Below are 26086 nucleotides of genomic sequence, written 5' to 3'. Positions count from 1 at the left end.
CTGAATCACTCAGCTGCTTAGGTGACCCTAAGCGATGCAGCAAAGGATGCAGCACTCTGGCAGCCTAAGAACTCTGCAGCCACCGTCACGGGGACGCCCTTCCTAGGCTAGTGGCCTCACCTAGACCCTGCAGCCTCCGAGGAGCAGTCAGACCTGGGCTGGGCTCCTCTGGGACCAAGGCGAAGCTCTCTCGTCACTGTCTCCGGTCTTCAGCTTCTCTGTTGCGTGGTTGTGGGTCCTAATTAGAAAGCTTTTAGAGGTTCCTGGAAGGACTGTTACTGTTTAGCAGCACAAAGGGTATTATGTCACAGTGGTAGAAGAGCACGGCAAGGAATAATAAGGGCACTTATTCCCAGAAGCACATTGATTTAAACCACAAAAGCTCCTTGGAACAGGGCTTGAGGATTGTAAAAAGCCTGAGCAATCAACAACCCCTGTGGGAGGGGAGCGTATGCCAAGCTACCGCTGGAGAGTTCATTTGGTCACGGTTGGCGGGCCGGTTGTGTCCCTCAGGTGTTCTCACTTGGGTGAAATTTCCCTGCTGGAAGGAGCCCAGCCTATTTGCGGGTTCCGGGGAGAAGTGGCTATTAACTTCCACACCCCTGGCATAAGAAGTGAAGACTTGGCCTGAGCACAGCTCAGTTCACTTTTTATCCTCTGTAGGATGAGGACAGTTCTCCAGGCAATGAAAACGTCATCACCACCTTTGCTTCTACAATCTGTACAGCAGAAAAGTCATCTGGGTCACAGCTGGACCTGCCGTTGCTGCCTCTGGTCAGCAACTTTGGCAAAACAGCCAGACACTCTGTTAGCAAGCTGGTCATTCTGGAGTGGAAAACTTATGCTTAAACATAGCTCTGATAGTAGGAAGGGAGAATCTACCAAAAGAAATAAAAAACACACATACCCAGAATGATGGCTCCTGGAAGAGATAGGCCCCTGGGCTGGTGGCTCCAGGGTTTCCGCTCAGGAAGGTCAGTGGGTCCCTGATGGCTGCAAGGGGTGGGCATGCAAACCTGCTTGCTGTGTTTGCACAAGACTTTAACTGAACTGGGAAAACCTCAGCTATTCCTGAGAAAGGAGGTGCATGTGTGCAGGCATGGGGTGCTGGTGGAGGTGAAGAGGGGGTGGGTGAAGCCCCCAACCCTGCTCTGGAAGTCAGTACTAGGCATGGATAAAGATGCATCCTGGATATACATGAAAGAAGCATTTAAACATGGGAGTGGGCGTCTGGGAACTTAGCCTCTGGGGCCGGCTTTGCTACTAACTGACCAGGGCAGGTCGTTTTCCAATTTAGCCCATGGTGCTCCAGGAGGTTCTGAAGACCAATGTAGGACAGGTGTGATGTGTAGAAAACCCAAAAAAGTCCTTGTCAAAGCAACTTCAAGTAAAGACCTCTGCTTACCTGATTTACCTGGTCAGGCCCACCTGCCCTTGATTTTAATGGCCTGGCAAAATCCAACCAGCTCAAATGCCCAGAGGAATTATATACCTGGGAAATGTATGTGGACAACAAAAAGAAGAGGTGAGAATAACTAAATCTGTGTGACTGAAAGAAACCCGCATTGTTTAATCATAAATTTACCTGAAAGTGAAAGTGAAGTCGCTCAGTCGTGTCCGACTCTTTGCAACCCCTGGGACTGTAGCCCACCAGGCTCCTCCGTCCATGGGATTCTCCAGGCAAGAATACTGGAGTGGGTTGCCATTTTCTTCTCCAAATTTATCTCACTAAACACTGATGTGATGTGACATGACATGACACACGATATGGGATGATAGGTGATAAAATATGATGTGTTGGCTTCCAATTTCCTTCTTTTTTTAAAAAAATAATAATACTGTCAATTCTTAAAAATTTTTTTAATTAATTAATTTTTATTTGACTGCCTTGGGTCTTTTTTTTTATTATTTAATTGGAGGCTAATTACTTTACAATATTGTATTGGTTTTGCCATACATTGACATGAATCCACCACAGGGGTACATATGTTCCCCATCCTGAACCTCCCTCCTGCCTTGGGTCTTAGCTGTGGCCTGCAGATCTTCCTGGCAGCACGGGTACCTTTGTTGCCGTGTGTGGAGTCTCGTTCCCTGACCAGGGGTTGAACCTGGGCCCCCTGCACTGGGAACCACCAGGGTCCAGTGTTCCTTCTGACTAGGAAATTAGAAAAGCCTCTTAATCAAGCATGACTGAGAGACGGGTAGAGAGGCATAGGATTATACACAGGAAAAGAACAGAGGTCAGAGTATGCTCCACAGTGTCTGCATCCCCAGGCTGCCACTTACTCACTGTGCAACTCAAGGCACATTCCTGGAGATTACTGGGTCTCAATTCCTTCATTTGTAAATTGGAGAAAACACAACCACCTCACAGAGTTGCTGTGAGGATTAAACGTCAACACAGAGAAAGTATGGAGCATAGTAGATCCCCAGTACCGGCCTGACGGATTCTTGTTTGCAATATATCCTTCCTCTGGCAAGTCCCCAGTTCTCCCAATCCTCCCCACCATCCATGTCTCTTGTCAAACTGGGCAGCAGTGTCCTTTTAAAAATTTAGTGTGCCTGGGACTTCCCTGGCAGTCCAGTTGTTTAGACTCTGCCCATCCAATGCAGGGGGCGCAGGTTTGATCCTTGATCAGGGAACTCAGATTTCACGAGCTGTTTTGTAAGGTGTTACCCCAAAATGAAACAGAATAAATAAATGAAATTCCATTTTTTAAAAAAACACCCAAAGACACATCATAATTAAAAACAATTTAGGGTGCCTAACTCTGTCTGGAGAAAATCATATTGTTAGACACTTGTCCCAGCTCTTGGCAGAGTCCCAACAGAGGCCTGAGTCACCACGCCCAGCTTCAGAGATGGGACAAGTGGTACACGGCCATAGGGCCCCAACTGAGGGAGGGGCCAAGTAAAGTCAGTGGGGTTTGATGGAGACAAGCAAGGGTCAGTTGCCTGAATTAGAGTTGACTCCTCATGTTGCTTCCAAGCCTGAGATGTGTGTGTGTGTGTGTGTGTGTGTGTGTGTACACTCAGTCACTCAGTCATGTCTGACTCTTTGCAACCCCATGGATTATAGCCCTCCAGGCTCCACTCTCTGTGGAATTTTCCAGGCAAGAATACTAAAGTGGGTTGCCATTTCCTCCTCCAGGGGATCTTCCCAACCCAGGGATCCAACCCACATCTCTTGCATCTCCTGCATGGGCAGGTGGATTCTTTACCACTGTGCCACCTGGGAAGCCAATGCAATATGAGAGACCAAAAAGAAAGCCAAGAACCATCAAAGAACACCTACAAGGGGTGGTAGAAAAAAAAAAAAACACACAATGATTAAAGAAACAGTAGTTAGAGAGGAACAGGAGAACCGGAAAAGTATACTATCATTATGAGCAAAAAAGAGAGCATTGAGAATATGAAGCGGGCGACAATCGTACTGAATATTGTACAGCAGCGATGAGTATCCTGTGTAAACCTGTAGTCTAATTTCCAAGGCTCTCTTTCAGTTCTTACAAAGCAACGGTATTAGGAGAAGTAGGGATATTTAAAGAACCACTTAGGACAAGGAAAAGGACCTTGAAGAATTCTTATGTCCCTAAAATCCTGAAGACATAGACTGATACAGAGGTCAGAGACAGGCTGCAAGTAGCCAGAGCATATGGCACCATAGCAAAGCATAGAGCAGGCAGACAACTGCAAGATAGTCCTTCTGGGAAACTGGTAATATCAGTTTGGGAAGGAAGCATGGCTCAACTGCTTTGCCTAGAACACTAGATGAGAGGTTGGAGTCCTAGAAATACCTGACTCACAACAAACAGTGCAGGGCAAAATGAGAATTGTCAGAATTTAAGGATGAGGTAATGAAGGTAGAGTCAAGTCACGACTGAAGCAATTGAGCACACACTGAAGGCAGCAGCGTTTATTCCTGTTTCCAAGCATTTGACGAGGGATGGAAGGAGAGCTTGAAGGACTAATGAAGTAGATTTTTGTTGCTTTTTGTGTTTTTAACTTTGATCTCTCAGTGGATTGAGTGGGTAGAACAGAAATGAGGAAGATGCAAGATAAGAAGAGGATAATTAAGGAGGCAAGAGTCTTAAGCCCACAACAGAAGAGGGAATCAAGATTTTAAGTGGGAAGTTTAACCCCCCCAAAAGTTGTATTTATTTTTCTAAAATGAAAAGGGAAGAGAAAGTATGAGTAGAGAAACTGTCCAGGTAAAGAGAATGAAGTTAGGAAGCAATGATTGTTTCATTTTCTCAGAAAAGAAAGCCTCAAAATCATCTGAATGAAAAGAGTAAAAGTGCTTCCAAGCCCGAGATACCATGATTTTTAAATCTTTCTCTGTTTACTTCACTAATTCGTATAGACCAGCCTAGACTGGTCCTAGAGAGAGAGACCAGGTGACTCAGCCAAGGTCACACGTTGAGCAGTGCCCAGTCTGAGATGAATAGCTCTAGCTTGTGAACCATTATCACGAGCTGGCAGAGATCTTAAGCCTATCCCAGTGGAAATTTCAAGCCCATACATGGAGTGCCCAATGGGTCAACAGCATATCATGCTGATTTTTAAAATATTCCTTGATAATTCTCGCATCATATAGTTTTGCTGTTAATTCATTTTTAAAAGGTTTCTTTGGCCTCTACTGTAGGTGACACACAGTGCCCAATAAGTCATCTTGGAGAGTATTTATTTCCTTCTCTAGTGACATTTCCCGAGAAGGCAATGGCACCCCACTCCAATACTCTTGCCTGGAAAATCCCATGGGTAGAGGAGCCTGCATGGGGTTGCTAAGAGTCGGACACGACTGAGCCACTTCACTTTCACTCTTCACTTTCATGCATTGGAGAAGGAAATGGCAACCCACTCCAGTGTTCTTGCCTGGAGAATCCCAGGGATGGGGGAGCCTGGTGGGCTGCTGTCTGTGGGATCGCACGGAGTCAGACACGACTGAAGCAACTTAGCAGCAGTAGCAGCAGCAGTGACATTTCCTAAATGGAAATCAGGAGTGAGAGTCTCTGGGCAGGACGTCCCAACATTCGCCTTCACTGGGTGCCAGTCTGTGTCGAATCTCTAGGCTGCCTGCCAGACAGTCTTGTGATTGGACTGGAGAGTAGGAAATCATGTAAAAGTGAAGCAGGCAGAGGCCGGAGGCCAGAGTCGCTTGCGACAGCAAAGAACACAGTAGTAAGATGAGCAGGACTAGGGTCAGATTTTCCCACGAACACTTGGAGGTGGGGAAAGATGAGTGGCCAGCGGGGAGCAGCAGCGTGGAGACAGAAGGACTGAGTGTGGGTTTGAAACAAAGGAGGCAGAAAGCTTCTTAGGGTTCACCCAGCAACATTTGTCTCAGTCAGGGTTAAGTTATGGAAGCAGAACCACTGTGAGTATTATGGAATAAGGAATTTACTATAAGAGTCAGATCAGACACAGTTGTGGGAGGAATTGGATAAGGAAAGATCTGAGCGGAGAATCACCGAACAGTCATTCACCAGCCGTGGTGCATGTGAGCAAAGCAGAGCTCACAAGAAAGAATAAGGTGAGTCTGGCTGCTGGCCTGGGGCCACCAAGGGGCTGGTGCGGAATCTTTGGGAGGATGTTGGTGCTTTGCAGTTACTGCCTCTGTGAGTTGGCGACAAAGCATCTCATGGTGTGTGGTGGGGGTCACAGAGGAGTGGGGAAGGGCAGGGACACACTCGAGCCTGGCTGCACCTGTGTGTCCCCCTCATGAGCTCCAGCCACCAGTGGCCTTGGGAGTGTGGTGGCTACTGCTTCACAGCTGACCCCCGCAATTCACACAACCTCACTTTTGGCCAACTCTTTCTAGAATCAAACAGGCAAGGGGATGCTAGGAAATAGGATACACCTGGTGTATCCAAGGTGACCATTGAAGCTTCCGACTCTGATCTAGGAAAGACAGGAACACACTCAGCTCACAGATACACAGAGCCTCACATTTTTGAAGTTTCAAAAAAGCATATGTTGGGACTTGCCTGGCCATCCAGTGGTTAAGACTTCGCCTTCCAATGCAGGGGGTTGGGGGTTCAACCCCTGGTCAGGGAACTAAGATTCCTTATGCCTCTCAGCTGAAAAAACAGAACATAAAACAGAGGTGGTATTGTAACAAATTCAAGAACGACTTTTAAAATGGTCCATATCAAAAAATCTTTTAAAGAAACAAACAAGGTAATGTAGAGAAGGAAGCTGACAGAATACTTCTGTTCATCAAGACTCTGGGTTGCAAGTGACAGAAACTCTAAAACAAGCCATCTTAAGTGAAAAAAGAAATCTTGAGGCTTTGGAGAGGGGTGGAAAGCTTGGGATAGCTCAAAGAATCTGAAGGAAAATGGCCAGGACAGTCAGAGGGAACTTGACCCCAGGACTCTCTTTCCTTGTTTCCGTGTCTGTCTCAGCCTCACCTCTCTGCACGGCAGCCTCAACCTCTCAGCCTTCTCAGATGGTAGCTTTGGTGTCGCACTTATACAGTAATTCGACAAGAAAGAAGAGGGTTTCCCCACCAGCTTTATTTGGAAAAATCCCTGGCTTTTTTGTTTGTTGGTTGGTTGGTTTTAGATTGGTCATTAGATGAATCCCCATACCAATTGCTGTGGCTGGATGAGCAAGCTCTTGTTATGGTTAAGCTGGGGTCACATGTCCACCCCTGGGGCCCCGGAGGAATGGCCCAGGGCATTCTGATCAGCTTACAGAGGGGGAAAGAAGCAGTTCCCCGAAGGAAGGCGGCTCTGCCCCCACGAGAGAGGAAGCAGGTGCTGGGCAGACAGGAATAACCCTGGCGTCTCAGGGATTGAATGAAATGCTCTTCACATTTACGTTTCTCATTCCTACCCATTTCCTTTAACGTGAAGGTCACTGTGGCAAATTTCTGCTTACTCTCCACTTGTATAAGGAGGGAAATATTAGCTTGTAAAAGGTTATGAGCAGATGGTAACAATCAATTCAGAGACCTAGAGATTGAGCAGTTTGCTCAAGGCCACAGAATTACTTAAAAAGGAGAACTAGAACTCTCGTCCTCTGCCAAGCAGTACATCAGGGGCCTGGTTTATAGAGCACGCTGTGGAGATTGGGGCTACTGTAAAACCATTTTCCAGAACCTGATCAGATTGGCTTTCTTGGACCTGAAATAACAGACTGGGTCCAGACTGATTACTCAGAGGTCAAAGGATAAAAGACATGACTTAGAATCTGACTTTAGAATGGAGGCTGGAGGAGATGAGTCATGGTGTGTGTGTGTGTGTGTGTGTGTCTGTGTGTGTGTAGACTGCAAGGTAAAAGGAATGTCACTGAAGTAATAGACATCTTTTCTAGGAGGAAAGAGACCTGAGATTAGGGTTTTGAATGCCCTGAAAAAGGCAGGCAATTAGTTGTCAACTCTGTTAGTCACTCAGTCGTGTCCGAATCTTTGCAACCCATGGACTGTAGCCATGGGCTCCTCTGTCCATGGGATTTTCCAGGCAAGAATATGGGACTGGGTTGCCATTTCCTCTTCCAGGGAAAGTTCCCAACGCAGAAATCAAACCCAAGTCTCTTGCATCTCCTTCACTGGCAGATGGATTCTTTACCGCTGTGACACCTGGGAAGCCCATTCATTTCACATTCACTGTATCTTTCCTCCTCCTTACCAGGCATGATTCACACTTCCCTTTTTTAATGACTTTACAAAATCACCTCAAGAATGTTTGTTGTTGTTATTTAATTGCTAAATCATGTCTGAATCTTTGCAACCCCATGGACTGTAGCCTACCAGGCTCCTCTATCCATGTGGTTTCCCAGACAAGAATACTGGAGTGGGTTGCCATTCCCTTCTCCAGGGGATCTTCCTGATCCAAAGATAAAACCCAGGTCTCCTGCATTACAGGGAGATTCTTTACCATCTGAGTCACCAGGGAAGCCTAATCAACTCTAAACAGAATTTTAAATGTGCAGATAATCTAAGACATCTTATTAGCTAACAGTGTAATTGATTTTCCCTCTTCTACTTGTCTTTTATACTTTGTCAGTGGCTTCCCCACTTGACTGTGTATCAGAATCACCTGAGCAGCTTTAAAAAAATAAAAGCTTTCCAGAAACCAGGTCCCACCCTCATTCGCCCCTGCTCCCCGCCACCCTCTACCTCTTCCCCCTGCAGAACCCCCACCTCAATATTGAGCTCCGTGGAGGATTTCAGTGAGCAGGAAAGAGAACAGCTCCTCCTGGGGCAAAGGGTTCCCTGTCCCTTTATCTTGCCTGATGCCCCACAACTGTGGGAGCAAGGCAAGGTGGGCATCCTAGGATGTGTGTGTATGTGCTAAGTTGCTTCAGTTGTGTCCAACTCTTTGTGACCCCATGGACCGTCATCCACCAGGCTCCTCTGTCCATGGGATTCTCCAGACAAGAATATTGGAGTGGGTTGCCACTTCACTGGGGAATCTTCCTGTTAGGTAGGCAGAACAGGGAAAAGGAGTCCAAAACGGCGGTGGCTACAGACAAGGAAGGGAAAAGCCCGTGAAAATGAAACAAAAGAAGGTCTGAGGACCAGAGTGAGGACCTCAGGTAAAACAAACAACACTCCTGGCTGGCCCAATTTACATAGGACAGGCCCAGGGAGAGAGAAACATATAAATAGAAGAGCCAAAGCTAGCTCTCTCTCTCTCTCCCTCGCGTGCTGGGGCGCTCTTCTCCTCGTGTCTTTAGATCGACATGCCCTCACGCCTCGAAGATGGATTTTCCTGCTATCTTCTAAATAAAATAGAGCTATAACACTGATTTGTCTAAGAGCTATAACACGGTCTGTTCGAGACCTGAGAGCTATAACACAGTCTATCCAAGACCCAAGAGCTGTGACACGCCGAGGGGGCTTTAATGTCCGTCACTCCAAATCTTTGTTGTGACAAGACAAAGAATCAAGGAATATACACTCGCGTTGACATTCCCAACCCAGGAATCGAGCTGGCATCTCCTGTGTCCTCTGCATTGGGAGGTGTGTTCTGTACTTCGAGTGCCACTTGGGAAGCTGGCATTCCAAGGATACAGCTGTTAAATGGTGTTTTTAAGGCCAGACAACTTGTAAATTCTGGAACCAGGTGGACCGGGACCTGGATTCATCTGGTCCTGATCTAGTCAAATGGGGCACCGAGGGCTTGGTCTTGACCCCTAAGGAGGAGTGAGAGATTCCTAACTAATAAGGATATGTCTACTTCTGTCAGTAATTGAGCAACTGGGTTGGCCATACCCAAATGAGCTTTTTGGCCAACCCCAATAGTATTCTTAGGTAATATACAGAAATTAGCACGTCTGACAGGCAGAGCCCTTCCTAAAATATAATATTCATGGATTCTTTCCTTGCTGAATGCAGGTGCCATTTTTCCTGTTCTGACAGTTACTGCTATGTGACCTTTGGAAAGCTGCTTGATTTCGATGTTTCTTGGTTTCCTCATTTATACACTGAGAATGTTGGGCTTGATTCCTTTCTGCTCTTGTGCTCAATTGTTATATCCGAAGAGCCCTTGAGCCATGATGTGATTGCAAAGAGCTGAAAAGAGCCCTTTGTTTTCTTAAAGTCCATTGGGCAAACTTTTTATGTTGCAATACAACATGAGAAAAAGCGTAAAATACGGTGATCCCTGGAAAAGATGCGTACGACTCAAGTAAACTGTGACTGTGACTCAAGTGAAAAATGAGAATGATAGACAGTGAAGGGAGTGGGAGGTGTGCAGAACAGAAGGTGGGAGGCTGGAAACCCATGAAGGGAGTGCGGATGCCGCTGAAGAGTGCGTCGGGGGCTGGAGTTGACAAGACAGGGGTGGCAACAGCAAATGGGGCTGATTCAATCCAATGTTGCCTGAGGATGGAAATTTGAACTCTAATCCCTTCTGCCTCAGCCCTTCTGGAAAGGCTTAAGTTCATTTCCCCTAGATTTTCCACTGCAAGCCTGCTGCTGCTGCTGCTGCTGCTAAGTCGTTTCAGTCGTGTCCAACTCTGTGCAACCCCATAAATAGCAGCCCACCAGGCTCCCCCATCCCTGGGATTCTCCAGGCAAGAACACTGGAGTAGGTTGCCATTTCCTTCTCCAAAGCATGAAAGTGAAAGTGAAGTCGCTCAGTCGTGTCCGACTCTTAGTGACCCCATAGACTGCAGCCTACCAGGCTCCTCTGTCCATTGGATTTTCCAGGCAAGAGTAGTGGAGTGGGTTGCCATTGCCTTCTCCGCACTGCAAGCCTGCTGCTGCTAAGTCACTTCAGTCGTGTCCGACTCTGTGCGACCCCAGAGACGGCAGCCCACCAGGCTCCCTTGTCCCTGGGATTCTCCAGGCGAGAACACTGGAGTGGGTTGCCATTTCCTTCTCCAATGCATGAAAGTGAAAAGTGAAAGTGAAGTCACTCAATCGTGTTCGACTCTGTGCGACCCTATGGACTGCAGTCTATCAGGGTCCTCTGCCCATGGAATTTTCCAGGCAAGAGTACTGGAGTGGGCTGCCTAGTATGTGTAAAATAGGAGTTAGTGTCCTGAATGAATGAAACATGTATGTTGGTCCTTGCCCAGCCTGGCTACTAGAGGTGGGAGAATAAACTCAAAATCTAAGAGGGGGAATTCAAAGACAGACATAAACTCATGAGAATGATGTCAGAAAGCCTAAAGCCCCTACAAAGAAGGGCCCTGCCAACCACAATCAGGGCAATAAAAAGGCCTGCTGGGTCATGTTCAGAGCAGGAAAAGGGCTAGTCCTATAGCCTGGGAAAGAGCACAATGTTGACAAATGGCAAAAAGACAGAGGAGTCATTCAGCTCCTAAGTGCTTGCTCTGTGTCCATTGCTGGAGACACGGGCAAGTCTCTGAGCTCAGGGCCTGGCATGTCGTAGAAGTACAGTGAAGGTTTGTGTGATGAATGGAGAAGGGATGGGAGGAGGATGACAAGGAGAAGGCTTTCCTTGAGCTTAACAGAGGGCCCAGGATGGTTGGAAAGGTCTTGAGAGTCTGCACCGTCACTTCCTTCTGAATTGGGAACGGGAGGTCATTGTGGCAATCAGTCCCTTAGGAAACTGACCAAGATGGAGATTGTAGGCAGGAAGTTTGCGGAGTGCCCTTGGCATCCACACCTATGGGTGACTGGCTGCTGCTGCTGCTAAGTCGCTTCAGTCGTGTCTGACTCTGTGCGACCGCATAGACAGCAACCCACCAGGCTCCTCTGTCCCTGGGATTCTCCAGGCCAGAATACTGGCGTGGGTTGCCATTTCCTTCTCCAATGCGTGCATGCATGCTAAGTCGCTTCAGTCGTGTCCGACTCTGTGTGACCCTATGGACAGGAGCCCACCAGGCCCCTCTGTCTACTGGATTCTCTAGATAAGAATACTGGACTGGGCTGCCATTTCCTTCTCCCAGTGGGTGACTGGAGGGAGTAGAAATGGCAGAATGATGAATTGAACTGTGATGCAGATGTAATAATGTCTCAGGTCAACCCTAGGGGATGGTTCTTCAGAACTGGCTCACCTTGAGGACAGGGGGGCTGGATCTTCACGCTTCCTCATCAGCTACTTTCTGGATAGAGGCTATGCTTCTGGGGGAGATGTGGTCCTGGGCCACCTGTGAACTGTCAGTCAGCCCAACAGTTGAGGGAATGAGTGACTTAGTCTTGAAGAAGGATGTGTGGGTATACCACAGCGTCCACTATGAAAATTAATCCAATGTCCTCATTTTAGAAATGAAAACTGTCCAGAGAGAAAATCCTGTATCTGGTAAGAACAGAGTCAGGACACATCTCAAAGGACAACTAGAAGATTCCCATTGGGTTAGTGTACATGAAATATGGTGTGTGATTTGACAGAGCTATTGATACAGATGAGGAGAAATGGAGATTAAATCAGTGCTTCCTATACCTAGCAGTTATCAGAATTATATGGAGGGCTAATAGAATGTAGATTCCTGGGCCACATCTTTAGAGATTCAGTTACTGGAGTGGCTGGGGAAAAGCCTAAGAATCTGTATTTTAACAAGTGCCTACCCAATTTCTATGTAGTCTATCTCCTAGCCTGTACTTGAGGACCAGTGGCTAAGATAACAGAGCCCTGGGTAGATTCCACATTGTTGAATAATTTGTACTTAAAGATTATTGCTAAATGATGTCCCTCTGGATGGAGCTCTCAGGTGGGTTCAAGGGGATCCCTACTAATCTTTGTTCTATTCAACACATTTTATCAACAACTTGACAAATTTTAATAGGATATATATCCAACGAAGAGAATTTCAAAACTAGGAGAGACTGCTAATACTTTGGATAATTGACTCAAGATTTCAACATGTGACTCCTTAAGTATAACTTTGTAGATTGATATTTATTGACACTGAAAATTGTTCATGTAGGTTAAATGAGAGGAAGCAGCAGAGAGGCGGTGGGATATGGTGGTTTAGAGCACAGACTCTGGAACCTGATGGACTCTATGTATTCAAATCCCAGCACCATCAATTACTCAGTGTGCCGCCCTGAGCAAGTGTCTTATTTCCCTGTGTCTCCATTTCCTCATCTGTAAAACAGGGACAATAATACATAATCATAGTATTTACTTCATAGTATTATTTATTGTAAGGATCTGTGAACTAATATGTATAAATAATTTATGACTGCCCCCAGCACAGAGGAAACACCGTATTACCATTTGGTGTCATCATGTGTAATTGCTTCAGCTATCTATTGCTGTTGTAACAAACTACCCCTGAACTTAATGATTTAAAATGACAGTTTATTACTTTTTATGATCCTGTGGATTATTTTCTATCCCTTGGTACTGACTGGGACTCTGGGATAACTGGAAGGACCAAAATGACCTCATTCTCAATAGCTGATCATGGACATCAGCTAGCATAATAAAATCTTTGAAAATGGGGCCCAGGAATCTCCATTCTAATAGCCCTCCATATGCTTCTGATGACAGCTAGGTTTGAAAACCAACCGTGCGTTCTCAGACACCAGTTCCAGTTTCCCAAGGGGCTGTCATGCTTCACGGCATGATGGTTGGCCCCCAAGAAGAGTCTTCCAAGAGCTGAAGGCAGAAACTGAGATCTCTTTAGGCCCAGCCTTGGAAATTACCTTGTGTTACTTCCCTATATTCTATCCTTTAGAACCAGCTGCAGGCCCAGCCCAGAAGCAGGGGAGAGGAAATAGACCCCACCTTTCAATGAGAAGAATAGCAAAGACTTAGCAACCATCTTTAATTTATCAGACACTCAATCCCACTTTTGTAAAACTGTATTTGTAAAACTTTCTGTGTCTGTGTTTATGCATAGAAAGTGATGTCTAGAAGACTATATCCCCAAATGTAAACAATAGTTATCTTTAAAAGGGAAGGGCTACAATATTGTTTTTATTCCCTTCCTGTTTTGCTTGTGTGTTTCCCTGAATTTTCCATGATGAGTGTATATTATTATTTTTTAAGTAGTTTCCATTTTTTGAAACAATATGATGATTTCAATATTAATATGAGCCAACATTGTGATGATTCTACCCCCAGAAGAAAAACCTAACTCAGATTTACACAGCCTTTAAAAAAAATCAGAACAGCTAAATCTGGAGCAAAATTCCAGTCCCAATCCCCCAGCCATCAGACCACCCTGAGGATTATGCACTGAGTTTTGTACTCCCAGAAAAGGAAGCAAAGAGAAACACAGTGTATCAACATGCCAAAGGGCTGACAAAGTGTCTGTAAACCTTCTCTGGTGAAGGATGTAAGGACTCTGCGTGGAAGGAAAGAGGCTCAGAGGGGACACGAGAGAGTAAACAAGGCCAATACTCTGTGTGCGAGGAAGGCTGCCATAGGGGAGGGGTGTTATTGACCAGGGTTCTTGATCTCCTTAATGAACAGAAATTGATCAGAGGTTGAACAAGAAATTCAGGAAAGACTTTATCAGGGTCCCTGCTACAGCAGAGCAATCAAGAACAAACAACACGTCCCCTTGCTTGCTTGCTCCCCAAGGCTGGGTGAACTGGTTCCTTATATGGGGTGAGGGTAAGGATGTGTTCAGGGGTCAGACTGGAGGGGTGGCTTAGTGGTTTGCCCACCCCTCTGTGGTGCTGTGTGCAGGGGCCAGGCGCAGTACCCTGCTTTTGCTCCCAACCCCCTGTTGTTGCTCCTGGCTCTTCAGAAGTGGCTGTTAGGCTTTTTAGTCTTCTCTTTGGTCCAGAATTTTCCCCAACTGCCTACATGCACAGCAGTTATTTTTAATCCCTTATTGTTTCTTTTTATTTTCTTGCTCAAGGAGACGTTTGTCCAGGTATGAGCATTGCAGCCCTGCAGCAAAGGGTGCCAGGTCCCAGGCCCATCACAAAGCCGTCCGTGTTCTGTTTTTGTTTGTTTTTGTCTAGTTGCTAAGTGGGGTCTGACTCTTTGGCGACCCATAAACAGAGTTAGGAACATTGAATGGAATTGACACAGAGGTAGATTTGAGATTTTTCATACGAATAACTCCCTAGACTATAAAAGCTAGAGCTGGAGTGAGCCTCGAGGATGGCTAAGGTAAGCTCTCCATGTGGAGGCCAGAGGCCCACATCCTGCTTTGCGAAGGTGCCTGAACTAGACCCAGCAGGTCCTTCCCAAACCCCAAGCTGTGTGGTTATAGGCCTACAGGAGAGTGGGAATAAAACACACAGACATTTAAACCTTACCCTACCTGAAAGCAGTGGCCTGAAATAAATGAGCTCTTGAGATTCCTTTTATGGGTCCATAAATGGATATTGCCTTTGACGTGAAAACATCATGAATCAACAAATATTATCAAGTGAACGCTAGAGGCATGGCTATATCCTCGGTATTCAGGACATTGGTCTGTCAACTCAAGGCTTTAAAGTTTAATAAAGAGGAAAGATATATAATCACCGTATAAACTTAACACTCCTAAACACAGCCATTACCAATGGGAGTGGCAAAGGCCCAAAGAGTAAATGAATTGATTTGTAATAGCCTAGAAAGCTTGCGGGGGAAGTGGGGATGGGAGCTTTAGGCTGTGACTATGATACGAGAAATGAGAGGGATGGGGGCTGAGGCCAAGGAAGAGGGCCCTTGCCCCCCATCTTTGTGTTAATGTGAACGTCTTTGGTGGAGGAAAGAAGCTGCATGCCAGTCTCCTGGATTGGGTTTTTCTAAAAATAGATCACATGCTATCTTTATTGACAATTATGATTATTATAATCACCTCCATTTACTAAGGACATACTGTATGGCCATTTCTTTACACGTATTAACTCATCGCATTTGTCTGATCACTAGGTGAGGCCGTGACTATTATCTTCAGGGTACAGGGGCCCTGAAGAACTAAGGCTGACCTTCTCTGTGGAGCCTGCCCAGCTCACAGGAACCCTTGTCCCTTGCCCCAGCGCTGCCTCCTAGCAGCCATCTGTGTAGCTTGACTGCACTCCTGGACTCAGGTGAATCAGAACCCTCCCCCAGGCATCTGGAACTGTGTCCAGAGAGTCTAGGCTTTCCAAGAAGTGGGAGCTGTGAGATGAAAGACAGGCCACTGTGGGCGACCATGTTCTGCTGTGTTAAGAGAGGGGGAGAGACGGACAGGCAGACAGACAGACAGAGAATGCAGTTGCCCAGAGAGCAGCAGAGAGCGTGGTCCCTGGTGGGCAGCCACCCGCCAGGTGTGGTCTTCCTGGGGCCTGGATGTTAAGAGACAGCCCTATATCTTTATGGTACTAGACCTTTTACACTTATCCTAGCTTTAGTGTCTTGGAGAAGGCAATGGCACCCCACTCCAGTACTCTTGCCTGGAAAATCCCATGGGTGGAGGAGCCTGGGTAGGCTGCAGTCCATGGGGTGGCTAAGAGTTGGACATGACTGAGCGACTTCACTTTCACTTTTCACTTTCCTGCATTGGAGAAGGAAATGGCAACCCACTCCAGTGTTCTTTGCCTGGAGAATCCCAGGGACAGGGGAGCTTGGTGAGCTGCCGTCTAAGGGGTCGCACAGAGTCGGACACGATTGAAGTGACTTAGCAGCAGCAGCAGCAGCTTGAGTGTCTATTACTGACAACTAAGTTCTTACTAATGCAGGTGTTTTGTCCATCTGTTAAATAGGGAGCCAGGCTTCTGGGAATTACTCCGCAGGCCAGTGGTTAGGACTCCACTGCAAGAGGCAAGGGTTCAATCCCTGGTCAGGGAACTAAGATCCCAAAAGTGGCAAAAAAAAAAAAAGAGCCAGGCTTTTAACTTTGTGTTTGCTGGTTTGTTCACTGGTTTGCTTGACCACACCAGGTCTCACTTTGGCACATGGGGTCTTCAGTTGCAGCGTGAGAACTCCTGGTTGGGGCATATGAGATCTAGTACCCTGACCAGGGATCAAATCTGGGCCCCCTGCATGGGGAGCACAGAGTCTTAGCCACTGGACCCTCAGGGAGGCCCTTCAACTTAGCTTTGTATACCTCCAGAGTACATCCCTGGGGTCCTCCAGCTGCTGTCTGTTCACTCCAGAGGCAATTTTAGGGTAACATTTCCTCAAAGGAGGTTTAGTGGGACAGCTGGCTCTTTGCTTCGTCAAGATGGCTCCAGTGCCACTTAGGTGTCAGCAGGCTGATAACCAGCTGCCTGATGAGGGCAGGGGTCTCTCAGCAGCAGTCCAACTCGTTCATAAGGTTCAGCAGTTGCCGTCATCACATTGTCCCTAGAACGTGTGCCTTTCTCATAATGTTGTTGCTTCCCAGGTGTCAATGGGCACAGATCAATGGGCACAGACATGGCTGCCCTGCCTCCCCTGCCCCTGAGCCCACCCTCCACGTGCTGCTGCCCCTCACCCGTCACAGCTGTCACCCTGACCACCCCAGACACCCCTTCTCGGAAGCCTCCTCTTGACCTCTGCCCACAGACTCCCCACCTGATTAGATCACCCTGACCCTTGTACCCGTGTCTACAAAAACTCTGATGACATACCTGGGCTTTCATTTACTTAGTGACTTGGCTCCCACTTCTACCTGTGTGGGCAGGGTCTGTGTCCTACCTGATTTTGTGTGTCTCTAGTTCCTATCACAGTGGATGGCACAGAGATAGTATTTCCTAAATGTTCGTGGAGTGAATGACTGAATAAATGAATCATCAAATCATCGGCATTTCTTTCACTCTTTCTCCATTCTGACATACCGACTATGCTATGTTTTACTTCACTAATGGTGTTTCTTTTAGGACCATTTTTGTCCTCCCTGGTTTTTTTTCTCTTTGTCCACCTGAAGGACTGTAAAGCGAAGGTTTTCTTCCCTCTTTCCTTCTCATAACTATCACAAGGGTTTGCAAATTGTTGGTGTGTTGATTGAATAGTTGAATAGTTGATTCACGGTGTGTGTGTGTGTTGCATCTATTTTACAGAGCACAAGATAATAATCTGAGTGCTTAGTCTCTAACGGAAATTTCTCAGATGCCGATGCCATCTAGTTCTGTTCCCTCCTTTCCGTGTGGCCGGCTACCTCCTCATGTGGACATAGTCCAACAAAGGGCTTTAGAGTCAACATGAGTGAACTTTGGCTTAAGCAACCCAGTAAATATCTTTACTCTGATATTTAGAAATAGAGGCATCTGTTTAATAATCCTACTGAAACTTGGGAGCAAATCTATCACATCACCTTCCTGCACTTTCGAGCTCAGCTAAACGGAGCAAACAGGAACCTGAGTGGCCGCTGGGAGATCAGACTGTCCCTCCCAGTCGGGCAGCGGGTGCACAGAGCGAGGTGGGTGAGCTCCCCCTGGGCCATGCACGCCCTGCCTTTGCCCCCCACTGCTGTAACCCATGTAGGCTTTACTGTAGGCTGTGTTTTCTTCCCACTATAAGGCAGAGAGAGTGGCCTAACAAGATGGGACTGGAGCAGACAGTCAATGAGGCTAGAGAGGACAGGGGTGAGAAGGGGCTTGCCAGCCAGGAGAGGTCTTGGTGAGGGGCCCTTCTTGTGTTCTCTTGGCTGCCATGGCCTCACAGTGTTGATCTCTGAGCTCTAGGGTCTCTGGGCTGCATCAGCTCCCTCCACTGTCCTGGATCACATCATCCTTTTATAAAGTGAGCCAGGACATGCCCAGGAGATGAATATTCTGGAAAGAAACTCACAAGGGACAAGAGCTGAGATTTAAGTGCTTACTTTATGGCAAGTATGGTGCTGGGTTTGTCTTTTTTTCTGAGATGGAAGTCACATTCTTTTTTTTTTTAATTTTCAATTTTTTAAGTATTCATTAATTAACTGTTTTAACATAGTAGTTTGTATATGTCAATCCCAATCTCCCAATTCATCCTACACCCCTGCCATCCTTCATATTCATATGTTTGTTCTCTATGCCTCTGTCTCTACTTCTGCTTTGCAAATAAGTTCGTCTGTATCATTTTTCTAGATTCCACATATAAGCAATATTATATGATATGTGATTTTCTCTTTCTGACTTACTTCACTCTGTCTCAGTCTCTAGGTCCATCCACATCTCTGCAAATGGCACAGTTTTGTTCCTTTTATGGCTGAGTGATATTCCACTGTATATATGTATCACATCTTCTTTATCCATTCCTCTGAGTTAGTCTTTCTTTCTTCCTTCTTCCTTCCTTCCTTTTTCTTTCTCTTCGTCTTCACCAACACCATCTTCATATTCTTTTTTTATTGAAGAACATATCTATGAAATTTTATAGATGTGAAACTAGTAATAATGAGACCCACACAATTAATTTCTTTTTACTTTATCTGGCCTGCTAAACATTGTTTAAGATTTCAGTGCTCCACTGCGTTAGCCAGCTGCTTGTGAAATTACATGGCTTCTTCATAGGTATTAAACATGAAAGAAAGGAGGACTTCTTCTGGTATTTTTGGACTTCTATGAAGCTCTGGTTTTGTTGCCAATATCCTGAGTCTCAATCTATTTCCAGAGCTGCAAACTAAGTGGAAGGCTTGAGACAGAAAATTTGGGGGTAAAATAACCTTAATGGTCCAACCAGCTCTGTTCTTCCCTTTATCCTTGTCACATCCCTAGCCTTCCTTGGAGTTAGATACGGCCAACTGTTAAATGTCTCCAAGGAATGTGAGCAGAAGTGCTGTGTGCCTTGCCAGGCCTGCATCTTAAGACCTGGGTCTGTCTCCTCCCCAGTCTCTTCCCCCTTCTCACCCACCAAGACCCTGACAAGGCAATGACTCAACCTTGATTAAGCAGATCATATCAAGGCCTAGAGAATGGAGGAGCAACAAAATGGAATGAAGTTGGATCCCTGAGTGATCACGTGAGGCAGAACCAACCTGGACTGTTAACTGAAAAAGAACTAAGCTTCGGTCTTCTGAAACATATGGGATTATTGAGGGGGTCTCTTTGTTACTCATCTATAGCCTTACTCTAAGTAATACAGACATTGATTCCAAAAGCATGGTATTGCCATTACAAAAACTCAAAATATATGTCATTGTCTCAGTGGTTAAGAGATAAGAAAACTGACATTCTTTACTGGAAAGCCAGTGTCCTCGTATGCGGAAGCAAAAACATTTCATAAGATCATCTGCGATACTTTGAAGGACAGAACACTCGCCTACTAAGCCCCTAATTCCAGAGGAAGTAACTGTGTAAAATTCCATTGTCAACATGTACTAGTTGCTCCTTCCTGTAAGATATTACAAGTGCAGGCAAGAAGTGGCAAGATTACCGAGTATGACCAGAATTGTGGATTTTTACAGAGCTAGAAAAGTCAGTTGCTTCTTTACTTAAAACAAGAAGAGAAAATGGTAGTTGTTCAAAGCATTTTTCAAAGGTTCATTAAAACTACTCGGCCAAACCAAGCGCCAGGACTGTGCCAAAGATGAGACTGAGGGTTGAAGGGTTTGTAACGCAGCCTGTGTTTCAGATGGACTCAAGGTGCGTGTGTGTGCTCATTCTCGTCCGATTCTGAGACTTCACGGGCTGTAGCCCGACAGACTCCTCTGTCTGTGGGATTTTCCAGGCAAGTGGGTTGCTGTTTCCTCCTCCAGGGGATCATCCCAATCCAAGGACTGAACTCGAGTCTCCTGTGTCTCCTCACTGGCAGGCAGATTCTTTGTAACCGAGCTACCTGGAAGCCCTGGACTTGAGGAGCCATCATTAAAATGAGAGAGAAAAGCACTTATTGACCAAGGAAGCAAAGAAATAAAGCAACTTGAAGAACTATGTTCAGAGAAGAACTTGGGAATGGTGACTGGCTCATGGAACTGACCAAAACCTTCTCAGTTTTACAAGCATTGTCAAAAAAAAAAAAAAGAAGAAGAAGCCTCCTAGTGTCAAGTGTTGAAGGCATAAAGCAACCCTTGGACCCCAATGTCTGCACCAGCAGGAAGCTGACTATGAAATCTGCTTAGCTCCAAAGAGGGCTTAAGTATTAGTCGCAAGTAAGTGTTAGTCGGTCAGTCATGCCCGACTCTTTGCGACCCCATGGACTGCAGCCCTCCAGGCTCCTCTGTCCATGAGATTTTCCAGGCAAGGATATTGGAGTGGGTTGCCATTTCCTTCTCTAGGGGATCTTCCCAATCCAGGGTTTGAACCCGGGTCTCCTGCACTGCAGGCAGATTCTTTACCAACTGAGCTACAAGGGAAGCCCTAAAGATGAGACTAAGGGTTTAAGGGTTTGTAATGCAGCCTGTTGTTTCAGGTGGACTCAAGGTGTGTATGTGTGTGCTCATTCTCATCCGACTCTGAGACTTCATGGGCTGTAGCCCGACAGGCTCCTCTGTCTGTGGGATTTTCCAGGCAAGTGGGTCGAGACAAGCGGTTAAGAGGGCTTAATCCAAAACTTAATCCAAAGTTCAGATGTTATGACAGAGAATAGATAAAGAAGAAGCTCCCAGAAGACAAAGCCATCCGCCTTGAAGGAAATTGGCCATGTCTCTTCCACACTCTTTTACCACTTCCTGCCAGCTTGGCCACTGCTCATTCATTTTCATTGCCCAATAGTGTTTCGTTGTAAGAATATGCCATAATTTATTTAACTGTTCTATCATTGGTAGCTATTTAGATTGTCTCTCGTTTTTTGCTATTATGTTCGGAACATTCTTTTACATGTTTCTTGGTGCACATGTGGACAGATTTCTCCGGGGTACATTCTTAGGCGTGCAATGGATGAGTCATAAAGTACTCAATAGTGCCAAACTCTCTCAAAGTAGTTGTAGCAATTATACTCCCTCCTGCACTGTATTTGTGTTCCCTTTGTTTCATATGCTTGTCTATATTTGTTATTTTAAGGTATTTTAAAATTTCACTTATTTATTTATTTGGCTGTGTTGGGTCTTAGTTGCAGCAAGCAGAGTCTCCCTTGCGTCATGCAGGTGGGACCTGCCCTGCGGCCCTTGGGCTCTCTAGTTGTGGCATCTGGGTTCAGTAGGTGTGGCGCATGGACTTAGTTGTTCCAAGACATGTGGGATCTTAGTTCCCCACCAGGGATCGAACCCATGTCCCCTGCATTGCAAGTCAGATTCTTAATCACTGGACCACCAGGAAAGTCTTAGTTACTTTCAGATATTTTAATTTTGCTGATCTGTTGGATGTACAATGGTGTCTTATTGGGGCTTCAGTCACACTTGGGCCTTCAGCCTCATTCACATGAGGTTGAATATTTGGGCATACTGTTTATTGGCCATTTGGATTTTCCCTGCACCAAAACTTTTCCATAGAGCTGTTGGGTTGTCTATATCTTTCATGTTAATTTTTAAGAATTCTTCTTTGTAACAATCACTTACATAATGTTGCAAATATTTTCTCTCATTTTATGGCTTATCTTTTCACTGTTTATCTGGTCTTTGGTGAACAGAGGTACTTAATTTTAATGTGGTTGAGCCTAAGTTTTTTCCATTCCTCATTGTGTATCCCTCTCTATCTATGGTTCACATTCAGGATCTCTGCAAGATGATTTACCTAGCTGGCCAAGCACAGTACAAAGCAGGGCGGTTGGATGATTCTCTCATGTAAGACCATCTCTTAGGTCCTGGGAACCCATGGATGTCTGCTTGAGGATCAGTGCCTATCTCTGGCCCATTTGGAGTCCCTAAGATAGGGAGTACCATTTAAAACAGTAAGTGATGGGGACAGGAGGAAATTAGACACTGGATAAATATTCAAATCAAGAAATACTTCTCATTGACAATAAAACTCTTAATAATCTACATCTAGAAATGAGAAAATAAACAACAGAAAACAGAAATTTTATCATTCTATGGAAATTTATATCTCAATTATTTGGTGATTGAATACATAATAATAATAATCCATCCTAAAAACTGTTGTTTGTAGAGAGCTTATTGATTAAATTATGTGACTCCAGAGTCCATGGGGGTCACTGAGTCAGACACTACTGAGCTACTTCACTTTCCCTTTTTACTTTTGTGCATTGGAGAAGGAAATGGCAACCCACTCCAGTGTTCTTGCCTGAAGAATCTCAGGGACAGGGGATCCTGGTGGGCTGCTGTCTATGGGGTCGCACAGAGTTGGACACGACTGAAGCGACTTAGCAGCAGCAGTAGCAGCAGGGTTATGGCCAGGAGTAATAAGCTTAAACAAGTATGTTGAAATGATAACTACAATTGCCATCTAAAGGTAGAAGTCCAAAGTCTAGAAAAATGAGAGTCAGTGAGTGCAGATTCGCCTGTGTTCCTTCAGGAAATCTCCAAGAGAGAACTTGACTGGATGGACATGAACACTCCTGTCACCCCAGGACGCTTTGTTTCAGTTTTAGAAAATAACTTACTCCTACCAAAAGTTCAGACAAGGAGGGGAGCTGATGGGGACTTGTGTGGAGAAAATTGCTCTGTGGGCAAAATCCAGAGAGCCAGCATATTGTGGGTTTATCCAACACACAAGCATTTATCGGATGCCTGCCATGTGACAGATACTCCCTGTATCAGTTAGGACTCTTCCTGTTACAAGTCACCTCAATTTAATAAACTTTTTTTTTTTTTTTGCTTATGCAAATGGAAGTTGAGAAGTAGGGCAGGCTTTGGGGTTTAATTATTCAGGGGTTCCCAGGTCACCTCTGCTCTATGCATGGGCCTCCTCTTCAAGATTGTCTTCCCACATTGTGACAAATGACTCTTCTAGATACCAGGACTTACGAAAGAGATGACAGCTTTTATGAAGGTTTGCTTTTAAAAGCATAGACCCTTTTTTCCCAGAATTACCTAGCAAAGTTCACCTTATTTTCCAGTGGTGAGATCAGGTCACATGCTCCTTTCAAAACCAATCCCCATATGGAAAGAAATGTCAGGCATTGACTGGTTCTAAAACCCAGGCCTAAGCAGGATAAGATTACAAATAGGCAATAAAAGTCCCTCTCTTTAGCTAGAGGGTGAGGGGTCATCTTTCCCCTAAGCTAATGGACCAGAGAGTAAATGCTTGACTAAAAATAAGGACAGACTTAGGAAATGGCAGAAAGGATGTGGTGCCATCTTTCTATTAGTCTCTGTCTGCAAGGAGCTTACATTTTGGGAAGACAGGAGTATTATCTACTCATAATGAAAAATGATATGAGAGACACAAACTGCAATGGGAGACTAGAGGAGACCATTTATCCTGATAACACCTGAGGGATCAGGGAGCTGGCTTTGCAGAGATGCATTTTCTAAGGATGCTGAAGTAGAAATTCATGTAGGTGAAGGGTGTTGGATCCAGAACATAGGAAGGCAAGTGTGGTTTAGAGGAAGGAGGCAGGAAGTTAGTTAGATTCATAATACATTGAAACAATCAAGTAAAAATATCTGGAGAAAATTTGGGACCAGACAGTGATGCAGAGGCTGTGTTGGAAGCCATTAGTATAAGAGAAATGATAGTAAGAGGTACATTTTATTACATACATGTGTGTGTGTGTGTAGGTCTCTCAGTTATGTCCAACTCTTTGTGACTCTGTGGACTGTAGCTTGGCAGGCTCCTCTGTCCGTGGAATTCTCCAGGCAAGAACATTAGTGTGGGGTGCCATTCCCTTCTCCAGGGGATCGTCCCAACCCAGGGATCGAACTCGGGTCTCCTGCATTGCAGGCAGATTCTTTACTGTCTGAGCCACCAGGGAAGCCCACATGTGTATTACATATACATTTTATTTTATTATATATTATTTATATAGTAAATATTATATATTTGTCAGACCGGTTCTAAACACTTTGTTGATATTATTTCTTTTGATTCTCACACTCCAGTACAGATGTTCTCATCTCGATTTTACTAAGAAGGCAATTGACATTTAAAAGAGTAACTTACCAAGGCCACCCATGTGATCAATAGATGAATAGGATTCAAACCCAGATAATTCAGGAGTCTGGGTGCTGGAGCTATGAATAGAGATGAGGTTATTCAGAAACATGTTTCCAGTCCTCATCTCCAAATGCAGTGATCCTCAATTTATATGGATACCTTGACTTTTTAGAAGTATATTTTTTCTAAAGTATTTTGTTGTCATAGCTTTCCCCCCACCCCCAACATTACCTTCTGACCACAAGCAGCTCAGCAAGCCAAAGCAATAAGAAAAAGTATGAGCATTATCTCATATAACAGCAAGTTTCAAGGCAGGGCAGCTCCAGGGTTGATTAGTCCAGCAACTCCATCCCATCAAGAACCTCGGTTATTTCCATTCATTGTGTATCTGAAGCACGTCACTGGGGTTCTTGAGCTAACTCAGCTGAAAGATGAAAGACTCCCTTTCAGAGTTTAAGATCTAGACGTGGTAATGCATCTAGACCTGCCAACCCCCAAGGGGAAAGGTCAGGCCCTCTCTTCTGGTGTGTCCATTCTGAGTCGTGAAGAAACTTTTCCCCAGTGTCGCCTGTCAGATTGGTCCTCACGTCTTGCCCAGAACTGTTTCACACACCCATTCCTAACCAATCACTAGTGAAATCACTAGCAAAGAGAACAGGGTTACCTAACTGGCTTAATGAGGTACACGACCCCATCTGTGACAGTGGATTAACATAAATAAATAAATAAAATAGTAGGGTTCCCTTAGAAAGGAGAAAGCAGAGGGTGGAGGATGGGACAGGGGTTAGTGGTAGGAAGACGAAAATGGCAAGAAGGACCTTGAATAGCCAATCAACATGTCTGCTACATCTTCATCTGTAATACATCATGCATTCTCAATAGCAATGATATCCTCCCAAGAGAGTAAAATATTGATTGGGGTGGGACTTTACTCCTTTCCTGTGTAAAACGCAAGTATGCATATAGCACATAAACACATGAATGTACAGGGTATCATCTACGCTATTAACGGACTTCCCTGGCGGCTCAGACTGCAATGCAGGAGACCTGGGTTCCAGCCCTGAGTCTGGGAGATCCCCTGGAGAAGGAAACGGCTCCCCACTCCAGTATTCTTGCCTGGAGAATTCCTTGGAGAGAGGAGCCTGGCGGGCTACTGTCCACTGGGTCGTAAAGAGTCGGACACGACTGAGCAACTAACGCATGCTGTTAATATTTCATAGTGGGAGTAGATTAAGGGGGAAACTTCTATAAAGGCTCCTGTGGAGTGGGAGTGGGGTGGTAATAGTGAAAAAAAAACAGGGACAGACACTGAGATATATCACTGTGTCATTATTCAGAACCGGAGGCTCCACTCAAGAGGGAAGGGATATATGTATACATACAGCTGATTCACTTTGTTGTACAGCAGACACTAAGACGGCATTGTAAAGCAATTATACTCCGATAATAAAATAAAGTTAATTATAAAAAAAGTAATTGGAGGCTCCTTGAGAAAAAGTTGTGCTGAAATCCTTCTGTGGAGCAGAAGGCAATGATACTTTGATACTCTGTGACCTCTCAGGGCCTTCTATCTCTCTTTGGTCCAGGTCTATAAACATAATAACAGCCACTGTTCACGGAATCTTTTATTTATGTCATTCACTCTGCTGAGTACTTGACAGGCATTAACTTGTTAAATCCTCCTAACAATCTAGCAAAATGAATACTATTGTTATTCTCATGCGACAGATGAGGAAACTGAGACACGGGAAGATTAAATAATGTTCATAAGAAAGCGGTTGGATGGGGATTAGAAAAAAACTATTCAGTATGGAAAATAACAAAACGGAAAACTTTCACAGTAGCACAGGACTGTAAATATGTAAGCTGAAACCAACAATGCAATTTTAATAAACAATG

The 26086-nt window shown here is 45.2% G+C and overlaps 1 protein-coding gene across 1 annotated transcript in view; it reads left to right on the top strand.

Moving 5' to 3' along the window:
* Positions 1-5128: 5128 nt before the first annotated feature.
* LPGAT1 (lysophosphatidylglycerol acyltransferase 1) overlaps positions 5129-26086 on the top strand; it is a 159146-nt gene continuing 138188 nt past the window's right edge. The window contains exon 1 of the mRNA XM_040263111.1: positions 5129-5533. The gene's annotated coding sequence lies outside the window, so the exon portion shown is untranslated. The remainder of the gene's footprint in view (positions 5534-26086) is intronic.

Source organism: Oryx dammah, unplaced genomic scaffold (genome assembly GCF_014754425.2).
Source record: "Oryx dammah isolate SB20612 unplaced genomic scaffold, SCBI_Odam_1.1 HiC_scaffold_21, whole genome shotgun sequence".
NCBI lineage: Eukaryota > Metazoa > Chordata > Mammalia > Artiodactyla > Bovidae > Oryx > Oryx dammah.
This window is presented reverse-complemented; position numbering and strand designations above follow the sequence as displayed.